Below are 16,880 nucleotides of genomic sequence, written 5' to 3'. Positions count from 1 at the left end.
CTTGTGCACAGTCCATAGTCCTTAATGCCGTGGCATCCCTAGGATCAGCGCTCCCACACCTCCCAGGGATGTTATCCTGCCTCTCAACAGGCAAGAAGATAAAGATGATGAGAGGTATCAGCCCTGTGGTGGGTGCTCTGGCCCAGCCGCTGATACTCCTCTCTGAGATACGCAGCCTAAAGGTAGTGCTGGACAAGTTTTTATTTCTCAGAGTCACGGCCAGAAAGCTATTTAAGTGTTTCCATGACAAATGGTGAGGGAAGCTCTGTGGTCAGCAGGGTGTCTGGCTCACGCTCTCTTCCAGGTCCTAGCTGCCATTTTCCTGGACCACAAGGAGGAAATTCCACTTCAAAAGCCAGGAAATTCCACCAGCCTGACAGCTGATGAGAGATGTCGGGGTAGGGATCTCACAGGCTGCTGCAGAAATGCCGTTAAACACATCATGAGCCTGTCCCACAACATTAACTTTCTATGACAAACTAGTGACAATCACTTCCCAGTGTTCAGCATGCAAGTAAGAAGCGTGGCTGCATCTATGACAAACTAGTGACAATCACTTCCCTGTGTTCATGCAAGTAAGAAGCGTGGCTGCGTAGACAGTGATGCCCTTGAGCTCCTGAAGACAGGACTTTTGTGGACTTTGTTCTACCCCCACAGCCGGCTTCACTTAGGACGTTAAGTGTACAGTTTAGGGGTTTTTGGGGATGTGGTTGAGGTTGCCTTCGACAGAAAATGTCTCCAGGCTGTAGTGCCCTGTGGAAATGGATGGAGAGTGAGAATCATGCCTGGTATTTGAAGGGTTATACAAAGGGTCAGGAATCTGAAGCCCCCGTTGGCATCTTAAAAAAACCTGCAAATCTCGTTTATTCAAGCACTTTGGCATGCTTTAATATAAAAACAGTCCTTGTGCAGCCATTAGCAGGAAAGCTGGTGTAAAGAGTCAGGAATCTGAAGCCCCCGTTGGCATCTTAAAAAACCTGCAAATCTCATTTATTCAAGCACTTTGGCATGCTTTATTATAAAAACAGTCCTTGTGCAGCCATTAGCAGGAAAGCTGGTGTAGAAGCCATTTGCAGGATGAAGATAATTGTTTACAGGTCGCTTCAGTTGTTGTGCTGAAACAAAGAGAGCAGAGAAAGAAGAAATTCTCTCTCCTTGCAGCTGCAAACTTTGTTCTACACATCCAAGCAAACACACTCCTACCTACTGCAGCCACAGACTGGGCAACAACATGCCCCCAACCAGAACCGTCTAACTGGGGGATCCCAGTGGATGGGATCCAAAAGGGGTGGCTGCATTAGGGCACCTTCCACCTTCCAGTTCCCCTTGAAATGGGAAGACATGTCTGGAAAAGCCAAGAAAACCTCTATACGTAGCTGAAGAAGCTTTTCTTCTTGTTGTTCTTGGACTAATGCCCTCCTGCTATTCACAGCCACAGCTGCTGGTCACTTGGCTGCCCACAGTCCGAGGCTGAATGGAAGGCAGTGCGCCAGCTCACGACTTGGCAGGACACTTCTTGCCACAGTCCTACTGCCAAGCGACCGTGGATTTAATCAGGCAGTCTGCCTGCACCACATTTCGAGTGCCATTGCTTTTACGGCAACTGCTCTTTTGCACCCATAGCTAAGTGCTGGCACTACGTCCTACCAAACCTTGAGCACGGCATACTTTGTCCTTCTGGTCACAGGAGCTGGGACTCTGAGGACAAAAACTTCTATCCTTCAGAAGACAGGGAACTTTGTTTTGCTCAACAGTAAAATCCAAGCTCATCCTAAAACACCGCCGACCAAAAGGGAAGAGAGCAAAGCACAAGATGCTCTGCCTGAAAGGTCTGATGCAAGGTCTTTCACCTCCCGCGGCGGGAGCAGATGCTCCCCTGCAATCTAACTGCCCCACCTCCAGACAAGCAAATCAGCTCTGCAAACCACCAGCACACAAAAGAAGAGCAAAGAATCCACAACAAACAAGCCCCAAAACACATTTAAGAAGAACAAAACAAAGCAGACACTACCCCAGCCTTGGTGTTCGTGGCAAAGGTGTGCAGCCTGAGAGAGGAAAAAAAGGAGAGAGAAAGACAGAGACAGACAAGGAGTCTGTGCGCATCTTTGTCTGCCAGGCAGACAGGCGATCATGCAGTAGGTGTCTAAAAACCCATTTAGGCCATCTAAACTGTCAAGATCTATGTGACAACTTATTCTGAAGCTTTTGAATGGCTTCGACCATCCGGGGTTTTTTATGCTTGTTAAAGATACCACGAGCCTTTCCTTGCAGATTTCAATTTTGGGCACATGAGAATAAAGGAAACTCAGTATACGCAAATCTTTCTCTTCTTCCTATCAACGAGGTATCTGCCAGAAGAACAGAAAAATGACTCATAACTCTCCTCTGAATAATTCTTTGCAGCAATGTCTGGCATGCCAGATTGACATGAGCACTCTACAAGAGAAAAAAAAAACAAAACCATACCCCTTCCTGGCCACCGACTTCTATAAGTCTATTATTTAATTTGGTTATTATAGACTACTCTGATTGCTTTAATCGGTAGATGAAATGTATCCTTCCTTCTGGTTATTTTCTCTGTATGGAAAATTCTTTCCTTACAGAATACAGACTGTCTCTTAACTATTCAACAGAATGCACCCAGTGCGTGCTCTATGCTATATTCTCGTTACATACTTGCTCTTCCGTGTTTAGATTGTAAATTCTACATTTCAACTAGCACCTAAGGAAATGTTATTTCAGCTATGTCACTTCATAAAGTGGAAAAAAAATCCAACCCCTTCATTTCTACAGCAATAAAAGCAGTTTTAGTATCAAGTGACCGTCAAGCTCACATCTCCCAGAAAATTAATGTCAGCAAAAGATCAAGGCTTGTAAGCTAAATTCTGACCTCCGCGAAATAGAGATTTGTCACTAACTTCACCCATGCTGGAATTACTATCTTTACTTAAACTTACAAGAGGCTTATGCTCATCCAACAGACGTACTGCTGTCAAAGCAGGCAGTCTTTTCCCTCTTACATCCAAGGCCACACAACTCTCCCAGGTCACCCCATCTCGGTACCAAAACTTCTACAGACAGAAGGACAGCACAGAGGGAAAAGCAGCGTTTCCCATCGGTTACACTCCACGGGTATCATCAGAGCAGGGAAGAGAATGGTAGGCATAGCTCAGACCACTCATGTCCATGCCATTACAGATCAGCCTGAGTGTTTTTCAAAACCTTCCCAAAAGCTGGTAGCTGCAGGCAAGACCATTTCCCAGCAGCCGCTTACACCGGTGAGTGAAATACTACGTTCTCACCAGGCTCGGCGGGAGCACGGATGAGCTCTTCGGCGATGCTGCCCGTTGGGCACCGAGGGCAGCGTGCAGTGGGCAGGGTGGAAGGGGTCAGGCTGGGGAGCAGCGGGGCTTGGCACACACGTGCCACTGCCGCAAGACCGGGACTGCGAGAGAAACTCAGCCTTACCAAGCCGACTGTCTTCAGGGATCAGTGGAGAAGCTGTTCTGAAGTGAACACACCGCTGCTGGACAGGTGGGGTGGTTTTGCTGCTCCTGAAATGCTGTACCTGTTCTGCGAATTAAATCAAACTACAAGGTACCCTTTTTCTGGGTGATGGTTAATTCTATTGTTCTTCACAGACAAACTGCTGGCAGGTTTTATCTTTCCGTACGTATAACACTTACTGTTGTGCTTTTATTTCAGGTCACCTGGAACTTCCCCCCACCAAAATCTCCTTATTTTTGTAGAAATTCTCTACCTGTGTATTCACTATTTTAATGAAGAACTCATAATATTTGCTTTTTAAAGAATAGTAAAATGATTTCTCCTTGGTTTGTGTTTTATTGCTTTCTTTTAAAGCCAGAACAGACTTCAGGACACAGTTACAAAGTTCCCTACTGCTCAAGGTAGTGTCTATAGAGCTAGTTACCCGTACAATGAAATAAGCACTATAATGTGAACCATCACCGAGCCTCTGCCAATGGAAAATGACCATGAGAGTGCAAACAAGTCAAGAAATGTATCTTAATCAGCCTTCCCCAAACCAGCCTGATTTCAATTAAACTTCCAGGCCCAGCACCCCACCTCTGGGGGTATTTCTGAGACACATCTGGGGTACTGTGCCCAGTTTTGGGCTCCCCAGTCCAAAAAAACCAAGGAGCTACTGGAGAGAGTCCAGTGGAGGGCAACAAAGATGATGAGGGGACTGGAGCATTTCCCTGATGAGGAAAGGCGGAGGGAACTGGGGCTGTTCAACCTGGAGAAGAGCAGACTGAGAGGGGATCTCATCAATGCTTATCAATACCTTAAGGGTGGGTGTCAAGAGGATGGGGCCAGACTCTTTTCAGTGGTGCCCAGCGACAGGTTAAGGGGCAACGGGCACAAACCGAAACTCGGGAAGTTCCATCTGAAGGTGAGGAAGAACTTCTGTACTGTGAGGGTGGCAGAGCCCTGGCACAGGCTGTCCAGAGAGGCTGTGGGGTCTCCTTCTCTGGAGACACTCAAAACCCACCTGGACGTGATCTTGTGCACCTGCTGTGGGTGCCCCTGCTTTGGCAGGGGGGTTGGACTGGATGATCCGCAGAGGGCCCTGCCAACCCCAACCAGTCTGGGATTCTCTGAACTTCTCAGCTACCAGAAGTGGTGGCCAACTGGCCATATAGTCTCCTTAGGAGGTGTTGTGGACTGCTGCCCTCCAAAGGGCTCCTCAGAAATGAGTGATGTACCCATCAGACTACAGCAACAAATAGCAAGAAATGGAGAAGAAAAGGAGTGGCAGCTGGGAGTCTTAAAGTTGATGGTAAAGCAATGCTGTATGTACACAGGTTTACAGACCCTGTGATCACCATCATTGACACTGTACTATAATGTAGGCAAGTTTCTTAAACAAACCCGTTCCTGACATGGAGGACTTCTGGATAATCTTTTGTTTCCCACATACAACCATATTTGGTCACTGCTATATTGGTTTTCGCAATTGCCCCTGTAAGCAGCAGCGAAAAGGAGGAAATTGTAAGGCAGACAGAAGACGTGGCAGTCCTGTCGTTTCCTTTCCCATTTTAATTTGCACTTTGGAGATGGTGTTCCGACCATGCAGAAGCTGCTGAAGCACTAAGAAAACCTTGAGTCTTGCCTGACACTGCTTAATTATCTCAACGTGGCAGATTTAGGTCCACTTTTTTCACTCTTCTCTAGCACTCAGAAATTATTGTAGTGTTTTTATTTCTCGTGACTCCTCTAATTAAATTTAGATGGTAAAAAATATCTGAAACTGGTTTCAGACTTCCATAGGTGTCATGACTTTTCAGAATAATATCCAAGTGCCAGTTAGAAAATAAGATCTGTAGTGAAAGCAAGTTCCCAGTTACCCTGGAAATAATTCAAGGCAATGCCACTCCTTCAGCACCCTAATTTTAGATTCCCTTTCTGGTCCCTGTTTCCTCAAACTCCAAGAGTTTGTTTTCTTGAAAGACATGACGTGACAATTCAAAGAACATTTCACATCGTTCTGCCCTAGCTGAGATTACGCAGAAACAAGTAGTCAACTACTACATGCTGCACCCGTACTTCAACAAGCAGCGTATGTATGTCCTCGCTGTTGAGTCTGCACTAAGCACAAAATTATTTGGTAGCTGCAGCATCTGCTTTCAAAAGGTTCTTCTAAAGTTTCCTCAAAGTGCAGAACACAGTATAAAGGCATGTATGCAGCAGAAAAAAACCCAGTTTGTCATGATCCAAACAGTAACGAAAACCTAATGATCTTAATCAGCTTCCTTACTTGTAAGCTGGGTGAAGCCCGGTTAAGTCCCTGCCGTGGCTGCTGCAAGGGTGAGGATGGAGCTGACTCTGGGCAGTGCAGCCGTGTCTGCTCTGCGACAGACCCTGCATCACCCACCTGCCGACTTCTCCCTGAAATGACCCCAGGCTTGGTGCTGGCACACATCCTCTACTCCGGAGCAGCAGAAACCTCCCTACCACACAGATGTGAGCACCATTCCATTTTGTTAAGCTCTGTCACAATAAAACTCTTCCTTCTTAATATCTCAGGTGGACAGCTGACAAGTGAAAACGTCTGAAGGCTTCTTCTAGAAATTAAATGTTGAGAGATGTGTCTTTTCTTGACAAAAAATAAATTATTCTGAACCTCCGGCAGGTGACATAGCTGTTAAGATAAGAGTTATGCTGGCAGCCGTGCAGGGCAGGAACTCCTGAGCAGCAGGACGAGTGGGGAAGCTGTGAAATCTGCACATCAATCAGATATGGCCTCTCCTGTACGTTGATGACTATCACTGCGATAAGACTCAGGAATTAATAACTAGAGAAAATGCCCTCCCTGTATCCTGTGAAAATGATTCTCCATGCATGGCACATCTTTAAGAGGTCAGTAAAACATTTTTAGTACGACATACACCCCGCTGCATGCCATAAATAAGAGCACATGTTTGACCCAGCCATGACTTTCACTGACAGCTTTTTAAGTCCCAAGGTGAAGTCACAGTCTAGTTAAGGACAAAAAGGAAACCGCAATTTGTGCTCTGTGTGCCAGGATTTTACCCACATCCCCTTTCAGCCCAACCTGCCTAACATGCAGCAAAATACTTTCACTATTGCTTATTTATCTTTGACACATTTAACTCCTAAAAAATGCAATTTAACATACTGAGCATTTTTTCTTCTAAAACAACTTTGTAATTTTTTTGCCGCGACAGATCTGGGATGCTCCTCTTCTTCACTGAGACAAACAGCTATGCCACTGCGATGCCTTCAACACCAGTTTTAAAACTTGTCCGCATCCCATGCTCATTTCTCACCTGAGTACATCCTTGTAGTTGCATAAGGTCCTGTCTACTCTAGTCAACCGAGTGGGGCAAAGACACTGTCTTCGGCAACGTGCCAGAGCTGCATAGTCTGGTTTAGTTGCTGGCACACTTCTGGGCACAGCGTTAGACCCTGCCCGTGCCCATCAGCACCCTCCTCGCCGGCACCGGCTGTGCAGGGCTTAGGGGACAGCGCGGACTGGGGACTGTCCCCATCACCCTGTGTCGATGAGGTGTCCCCGTGGTGGTGGGAGACTGGAGCTCCTCCCTCACCCACTCAGTGCTGAGCAAAGGATGATCTCTACCACCCAATAAATCTTTGAACTAAGTCATATCACCATGGTTCATACTCCTTGTACAGATTTATCTGTACAAACACAAGCCTTGCTGGGGAATATGTCTGTCAGACCAGACGGACCGCGATCTCCATCATTTTTTAGTAGAGATGTGGCCTCAGGTTGCAAAAGGGAAATCCCAGTGCATGATTACCAGCCCATCGAGCATGACTACTATATTATCCAAAAATTATATTTCAGTGTCTTGTCTCAATTTGACTCAGTAGATGATTTAAGAAACATGACAAAATTGCATTCTGGGAATGAAAAACAAAGTTTCATATGCCAAACTTTCGAGCAGAAAAAGTTAGTATTTTTACTAATTAAACAAAACAGTAACGCCTATCATGATGGAAGAACTTCTTTTGTCTGTGGCAATCCTAAAAAATGTAAAATGATAATCACCATGCTGGTTGATTATAACTATCAAACAAATAGTAGCAACAGCCAGGCATTTTTACATGTCACCGAATTAGTAAGACAATACAAATTCTGCCAAACTTCAAATACATTTGTCTACGTACTGCTCTGATTTGGTAAAAGATGTAATTTCTAAGTGAGAAAATAAAATGCCTACCTCAAAGGAAGGTTTTCCGACAAGCGTGAACCCAATTACTCAGAGTCCCAAATGCCACTAACAGCAGCTGGGAAAAAACAAATCCTTTAGTGTCACAGAGCAGATTTGTTGTTCCATCTTCCTGCTATGGGGAAGTATAAATTGGATTGTGGACCACATTTAATTAAATTTATCTTCAAGTTGTTACAGCAGGAGGAGAAGAACCCCCCCTGAAGTTCCTGCTAATGGGAATAGAAAAAAATATCCACTGTGAGACTGTTTGTAGGAAACCATTGCTCACTCACTCAACAGTAAGATGAAGAATAGTATCTGCTAGTAAGTGAACTTTGGGCTAAATCATTTGCGTATTTCCAGCTCCCCTGGAAATAATTTTCAATCTGTTAGAAGCTAAAAAAAATAAAAATAAAAAAAACCACTCACTTTTTTCTTTAATGAGATGAAATATCAGAACCAGCAAAATTTAAAGCTGATGAGTTGTAGAACCCACTATCTGCATCGTCTTCCTGCATTAACTCACTGGTTTGTCTATTCTGCAACTGCCTCTGCGAGAGACAGACGGGTGGTTGGGGTTTCCAGCAAGGCTCTGATGACTGCTCTACGGCAGCAAAGACACCAAGAAGAGCTGTAGGAAACAGATGTGCCACTTAGGGCACTTTCAGTGGAAGGTCAAGGGATGAATCCTTCACGTGCTACTTAGTTCAGGATCCCTTTAATAAAAACAGGCTGTAAAACAAAACTATTATTGCCTATGTTCTCAGCCTAGCTCTACTTGGAAGTCGACACTCTGGTAGCCAAAGTCCTGCTGGAGTGAGTAAAGGAGAAGGTTTGCAATGGGCCGGGCAGGGGCAGTAGCTCCTCGGCCCTTTCCGGAGCCAACCTGAAATTGAACCTAAACCACTTAATTTTCATATGTACAAAGCACCAGCTCTGAGAAGCACATCAGTAGCCATAGCAGCTGGATGGCAGAGTGGTAACCTGCAGAAATAGTTACTCATTATTCCGGGGAAAAAAAAAAAGGTAGTTTTGTAATTCATAGAAAGATGTATGCAACTGAGTGAAGAAATCAAAGATGTGACACCTACGACAGAGAAATCTCCGATCTGTAAGAAGCCCATCCTCCAAACATGAGCAAAAAACTAGGGGAACTTTTGGAAAAAATAAATGCAGTAAATACGGATACCAACTGGGGAAAAAAGCAAGGGTACTCGGAAGGACAAACCAGACATTCCAGCAAGTGATACAAGTCTCATAGGCTTCTGACAATTTGCCAAAGGAGGATTTATCCTCAGTTAAGGATGACAGGAATAATCTAAATACTCCTGATACTGGTTTTACAACAGCACTAAATTTCCAAATGTTTACCTTAGGTCTGGTCTTTTTTTTTTTTTTTTGAAACAATGATGAGCTAGAGTCGGTCAAGAGTACTGGGAAAAGAGTTGAAACAAACCGATTAACTAAGGACCAAAAAGTTGTGGGGTGTGGGCAGTACACACCTACTCAGCCTGGACAAACACAGGGGTGCAGTGGCCAAACTGCCATGTCCCCCCTGGAAAGGGGCAGAGGGAGCAGAGAGAGATGCGAGCATGCTCTAGGCGAGCGAATCACTACTTCTGCCTCAAATAAATTACTGAAGCTCTCATCAGAAATACTTACAAACCAAAAGTAGGTAGAGAGATAAGGGGAAACCAGGGCAGTTCCTGGAAAAGAAAACTGCACAGTGGCAAGCTATTAGAGTTACTCGAGCTTATCAACAGATAGTGGATAACATAACCCAGCTGACCTTCAGTTTCAAGTTACCTGCAGTCCTTAGCCTCAAATTATTCTATTCCCATTCCATTTAAAAATCTATCAACAAACCTTAAAGGGCACAAAAATACAGATAACCAGGTTAAAAAGAATTTAATCTTTCCAGTTTCCGCAAAACCTCCATTTTGGCCACAGCTTCTTTCCTGTACCTAGTCTGTCGAAGCACAGAGAGAGTGTTTACTGAAGCATCAGTCCTGTCCTCTCTACCTGGATATACATCTTCACCATAGTGTTAATCTACTGTTTTACCACTTTGGTGGTAATCTGTCATAATCCAGCCATGTAAAAATCACAAAGAAATGAAGACTACATTTGCATGAAGTCAATTCTAATTGACTCCATACATGCACCACAGACACCTGACAAGTCTAAAACTCTAGATTACTCATGCCCAAACTGGGCATTATCTGAAAGACATCCTCTGCGGCTTCTCTGTCCAACAACCACCATTTCACAACTAGCTGCACCCTCCTCAGGATAGTCATCTATAACAACTTCTTCCAATTTACTGCATGCCCATGCGGTGTTGAACAAAGTGCCAAGCCCAGATGTGGCTGTAGGCAGTAAGACAACACACATCAAACACCAACGGTGAAGCCACGGTGGTCACTAGTTGACTCACCACTACATGGGTGGCATGACCTCTTTGGGAGCATGTGCACAAATACCTTCTAGAAAGGTACAAGACTATTCCTGTAAATTTTGTTCCACCTTCACACAGGCCTGGAAACTATATGATCCTGGTGTTCCACACTGTCTTTCTAAACACCACTGTATTACAAACAGGAAGGTCCAAACATCTGAAGTCCAAAGGCAAGTTACAAATTCTAAACCAAGTAGTCTCATCAAAAAGTTTGGAGATACATTTTTACTTGTTTACACAGACTTTCAGGCTATGAGGAACAAGAGTAAGATAGCCAGGAGATGTTGAGAAGGCTTTTGAATATAATTTGCTTTTATCTACTTTGAAGGAATAAACTGTTGATAGTAGGGGAAAAAAGTGAACTCTTTATCTAGAATTGAAAGCAAAGACAGTAAGGGCTCAGATAGTATTTAAGCGTCCTGCAAGTCAAGTCTTTCTGACACATTGTTTCAGGTAACAGTTCTTTCCTTGTCTGTAAAACTTCAGTTTCATCCCGAATTATCATTGGTTTCGACCCATAAGAAAATGGATGAACTTCATGCATGAAGAAAGGCTGGTCAGAAAACTCAACAGAACTGTAACACCCCGATCCTGCTGCAGATGAGCCCAGCTAACCTCATCAGGAACGTCCTCTCCCTACCTCCAAACAACAGTAAATTTCCTTGGAGAACAACCAGCCCTGCCCAAGACTGCATCTATCACCCTGAAACTATTTGCAAATATAATCAAAGTCTACTGAGAAGTTACAACTTCCCCCGCCAAGCCCAGCAAGCTCTTCCCACTTTCCTCAGAGAGAGTCCTCTAGCCACACAGCTATACAGCACTCTTGAAGGAGATGTTCAGACCAGGAAGGCCAGTAGCTCAAACAGAAAAAGCTGGTTGTAAGCCAGCTTGCTACGGATAAGTTTTCCAGCAGACCTACAAGCAGTTCACACTCGAGCCAAAGAAGCTGCTTGAGCTCCTCAGAGTGGGTGGAAAAGCCACCCAGAATTAGGGTAGTCTCCAACCGAAGCAATGTGAGGAGATGAACTGGAGACCTATCTCATGTTCTTTGAGTGAGAAGCACACCTGCAACAGTTTAACTCTTCTGAATAACTATTTGTTTCTTGAATCATCATTAAGGCTAGATGTAAAAACTGCATTTTAATAGAAACGTACCGGATTTCAATTTCAGGGTAGGACACTTACAACTTTGCAAAAGGATCCTTCTTTTCAAAAAAACCTCCTCATCGCCATCCCCTCAAGGGTGCCGCTCACCTTGACCTGTCCCTCGAGTGTTTTGCTGGGAAGGCCAAGCCAGACGCCCGGCCTCCCCCCGCGCGCTGCCGGCACTCCCGCCGACAGCATCATCGCCAGCCCTGCGGATCTGCCAGCTTTGCAGAAAAAAAGGAAAGATGCTTTCAAAGCATATCTCGACCCATGAGGATGCATGGACAGGGTAGGCAGAGGTGATTTAAAAAAAAAAATAAAAAAATTCTAAACAAATTAGGAAAGCCCTTGAGCATTGCTATCCAATAAAGGAGAACAAACATATTCCAGTTCTAACGCACCTAATGATTTAATTAAAAACTTCCCTCCTCTGCAAAGTTTCAGTCTTTTGATTTATTAAAAGCTTGTAATTAAGATGTAAACAAAAGTTCAAAACATTCCCATTTCCTGCAGGAGGGAAATTCTGATTTTGTTTTTTTTCAGTCAGTACGATTTAGACAGAAATTTTATCATGTCAATCTCCAAGTAAAAAGATCTAAACAATTGCTGCCAAAGGAATTTAAAGGAAGAAATAAAAGCTTTCAGTGACATAACAACAGTGGATTCAGGAGAAGCAGCAACCTTGCAGAGGCTGGATCTGGCAGGGGGATACCTGCCAAACCCACCAGCATTCTCACGAGTCCCAGACTTTTCCCAATTTGCACTTCCAGATCTACGCATTTGTTCACTGAAATACAGTAACAAAAAGTGCCGTCCTTGTCCCTTGTGCTATCACTCCGTACATATTCCATCAGCTCGGCGCTGTAGCACGTCTCAGACACTCGGTCTTATTAGAAACCTGCCCTCGTTCACATCTTAGCTATGCAAGAGAACACACTGTCTGGCCGGGTGCTGCTCGTGTAACGCCAAATACACCTGCCTCTGCTGTGGGCTGGATTGACCACCACCTGCCTCCTTCCTCCGAACTCCTCGGTACATGGGCGACTTCAGTGCTGTGCTCCCAAACAAATGAATCCAAAATTACCCTGGTATCAGTTTCAGGTCTCCTTTTGGAAATGTATCTTTGGATGCCTTCCCTGTATTCCCCCTACCCTAGACCGACATCCCAACACCTTCTGCCATGGCTCAAGAGCCTTTGTTGACGCTCTCTGAATGCGGGGAGGGAGGGATAGCAAGAACCTTAAATGTCTGGGGGCAAAAGGAAATCCTTGCATTATCTTTTTAAACAGGCACTAGACAGACATGTAAAACACATCACCAATTTGCAGGATACTCCTCTCTATTTATGAAGACGTTTTACTTAGCAGGCATATGCTCCCTCTATATTTCCCATATGTTTTGCGGTTCTTTTAAAATAAGTTTGGAGGAGTGGAATTATTTGCTCCACTGCAGGCAGCCTATATGAGAAACATTTGGAAGAGCAGAAGAGGACAGAAGAATCTACTTGATGAATACCTGAGAATTTTAATCTTTCTGTTCAAAAACTCTTCTGCAAAAATACAGAACAAGGTTTTGTGACATTAAGGACATTCCTTATTAAAGCCTGTAGACATAAACCTCTGAATATGGGTGTGCTACTTAAGAAAAAACACAGTAAAGGTCAAGTCAGCTCAGAAAGCTGTACCTTTCCCGCATAAAAAGACAGAATATCGCACCCTCTTCAATGCCAGATATCTTTTGTTAAGATCTGGTCAAGGAAGCCATTGACAGCTCACAACAGCAGCCGTATTGATCAAATGAACGGATGTGCAGTTGTGCTCATTCTCTCGGGGTACATAATGGTGACCTTTCTATCAACCACGTCCATCTAAATCTCAAACCACTGTTTGACAAATGCTGCACATACAAGAACAATGTGGGTTTGGTGCGGCGTTAAGTACCCCATGCCAGAACCCAGGCAGGCAAGACAGGAGCTGCCTGGCTGAGGGTAAAGATGGTACAAACACAACACCTGGAAAATCGGGATTTTATTCCCAGCATTCACAAAATTCTCGTGTGATCTAAGGAGAAGATGTTTTACCTTCTTCTGTGACTGAATTCACAGTGGCCCTGCAACTTATTCATTCTTTTCAAGAATTTTTTATACCCTCAATTTTTAAAGTGTTTTTTTTTTAAAAAGAAAGAAGTGGGTTGTTTGGTGTTTTTTAATAAAAAGAAGGGCATTTCAGTAGAGAGTTGAATTGTTACATATAACATAAAGCACGCAATCACCTACTTTCATTTTTTTTTTTAAAGGCACTTTTAAATGAAGGAGTATTATCTTAAGACAAAGCTGTCTAGGAGTGGTCATTGTGAATAAAAGCAAAAACCTCAGTTTGACACAACTGTATTTGGCCATGCTTTCTCTACCATGGGCCACCTACCACTGCCTAAAATCCAGCTGTCCTCAGACAACAGCAGGGAGGCGAACCCAAGCTCTGACATTCAGACAAAGCAACGGAGTGGGAGGATGAGTCCACCTTTGTGTTCTCAAAGCAAGACCTAAGCGGATCTTTGAGGAAAAAGGAAATCCAGCAGAACAAAAACCCAGCAGTCATCCCATCTACCGCAGCTACTATCAAAAGCAGAATTGTTAGTAATATTATATCAAATTTGGTGTTATGAGAGAGGGGAAACCTTATTGCCTATGTTTGCACTTGCCGTTAAATGACAATCTCCATCTGACCACCCTTTGCACACTGCAGAGGTGCAACACGAGCTGACCTAAGCTGGATCTAGAGCTGCGCATCTGTGCTAACATGTGTTATGCCTGCTCAGGGTGTTGATCTTGCTAAAAGTTAACAAGGTAAAAAAAGATTATCCTTCATATCAGCGCTTACTGCAGCCACACCGCTGCCAGCATGATAGGAAGGAGAAGGCAAGAACATATGACGGGGGCTAAGGCGGCTATTGCAAACCAGACTGGCCATGGAACCTAAAATCAGATGGACTGAAGCTTTGGCTGATCTCTCTTAGCTGATCAGCCGTGGGCTGCTGAGGAAATATATGGTCCCATCTTCCCTCCTCTGCCTGGTTCTTCACCCCCTCTCTTTCCTTCTAGTCTCTCCAGAAATAAGACGCATGTGGCCACATGATCTGTCAGACCAAGATCTGAATCCAACTAGAAAAAAGCAGGTGAGGGAACTGAGGGTAAGGTTTGTTTTCCATCCACGTCAGTTCCTCTTCCACCCTGCTTCTCTTTTGGCCACCGATTCAGAGCAGCAGCCAAGTGCTATGTGCTCTGGTCTGCTGCCTGGTAGGGCTTCTCCTCTCTCCGTTGCTGACAGAGGGAACCCAGAGAAACCAGCCCCTTTCCAAAAAGATGTGATGACTATAAACTATTAATTTTCAATATAATCCATTTTTGCATCGGCAAACAGATCTGTGGCACCTGAAATGGCAAGCGGCAGCCCCCCAAGTCAGCGCGTCAGGCAGGGGCAGAAAGAACAACTGCACAGAGGTGCAGCAGCACACAGACAAAAATTCACTTAAATTATTCAGATGTGGAGTCACACGTGTCAGAAAAAAAGGGTTGAGAAAAGACCTCTTTGCCCTATGTGATACACTGTCATCTGATCGCATGCTCTGCCATTTCTCCCAGTGCCAGGCACAGGTACCGTCTTATCTGACAGCTATGCATTAGGCACCTCGGTGAAGTACTTGCAAGGATACATTTCCCTAAAAATGATGCTCCGATGCCTTGGTAAGAGTAATGGCACTAATGCCAAGGGCTCACTGTCTTCCAGTCCAAATCCTACAGCACGGGGGTGATTTCTGTTACTGTCAGCCATAAAGTACAATGGATATTGTCAAGCACTTGAGCAAAAATGCATGTGTAAAACACTAACAAGAAGGATGATATAGCTTCCTCCTTGATAAATGACTCTCTTGCCTAAAGCTTGCAGCAGACAAAACCACATATTTCACCTCATTTCCTGTGGAAGAATTTCCTTTTGGTTTTGCGGATCAGACCATCATTTAACACGTCCACCTCACTACTGGGTTTACAGCGGTACAGAGCAGCAATCCACAGGATGCTGTGCCTCAGGAGAGAAAGCACCCGCGTCGGATATCTAAGACAGCTATAGAGGGACCTGTGTTCAGGAACCTAATTATTCCTCATTCAGTCAACTATGAAAGGAGGAGCCCTGCCACATGGAATTCACAGTAGGTACAACGTCAAGAATTAATACCTCCTCCATCACCTTTGTGCAAGCTGCCAGTCCCGAGGGTCCTGGACACCTGTGGCAAGGGACAGGTCACCCAGTGCTGAGAGTACATGGGAATGAGAAGCCATTGAATCATGGAGGAAGCTGAGGAGGAAATGGTCTGTCATATAATTGCTTCTTCATGTGCGCATTAAGCCTGAGGCATGAGGGTGTCAGGATGTTACTCGCTTGTGAGGAAAAGGAAATACCTTATCCTGTAGGTCTGGTTATTTTTATTGGGGAGGGAGAAAAGGCTCCCATGACAGGAGTTGGCTCTCTGGGCAGTCCCAGAGAGGTAGGACATCGATCTATGGCATTGCTCAGGACTTCTCCCTTTTGTGAAAGGCTGGATACAACATTAGCCCATGCATCAATGCATGAAAGGGATAGATTTGCCAAGCAGGAGCTTGGCCAGGTCACCAGCTGGCTAATGCCCATATGCTAGACAGGGACTCATACTGCTCTTTTCTGAAGGAGCAGAAACATGCCTCCTCGCTGTGCATCACAGCAGACTGACTTGAGATAACCTCTCCTGCACCAGTGGGATGCCTTTTGTAGCTACAGCAATGCTTCCCTTATTGCGACTGGTCTTTCCAACTTGGTTTTTTCCCTGTTAGGAAGATAGGATGCAATACATTTGATGTCCCAAGGCAACTGCTTAAGTAAGAGTTCCACGGAAGAGGATATCCAGCACATGTTATGGATCAGAGGGACTCAGTAAGGACTTGTAAGTCCAGATGTTGGAACGCTAACATAAAAGAAGTTACGAATGCCTACAAACATACTAGTCAGGGAAGAGTGTAGTTATGGCAATTAAATAAGGAACAAAAACAAATACCTCTTTGTTCAAAGGGACTTAAAACTATAAAGCAAATACATCAGAAAGGAAATGCTATGGCAAAAAACCACTCACAAGAACAAAACAAGGATTCGTCTCAGGAGGAAGGAATTAGAATTATTATAAATGTCACATCGAATGCAATGGATGACTTACTTCCACAAACAAATGCATTTGAGGGAATTCTACAAGGAACTGAATCCTATGTTAATGCTTTCCAGGTGTAAGATGATAGCTAGAAAACCACAGTAATGACAAGCCCATAACTATGGCAGAATAAGAAGCTCTAATGGGGCGATAATCTTCCCAGAATTGCCTCTCCAGAGCTCAGCTTCCCTGGCTTGATTTCCCTTATCATTTCCAATCTTAAAGGCATACCACCAACTTCAACTCAGCCAATCTCCAAGCCATCAGAAGGAGTCACCCAGCCTAAGATCTGTGACTTTATTTTTTTTTATTTTTTTTTC

Source organism: Cariama cristata, unplaced genomic scaffold (genome assembly GCF_000690535.1).
Source record: "Cariama cristata isolate BGI_N322 unplaced genomic scaffold, ASM69053v1 scaffold1743, whole genome shotgun sequence".
Lineage (NCBI taxonomy): Eukaryota > Metazoa > Chordata > Aves > Cariamiformes > Cariamidae > Cariama > Cariama cristata.
This window is presented reverse-complemented; position numbering follows the sequence as displayed.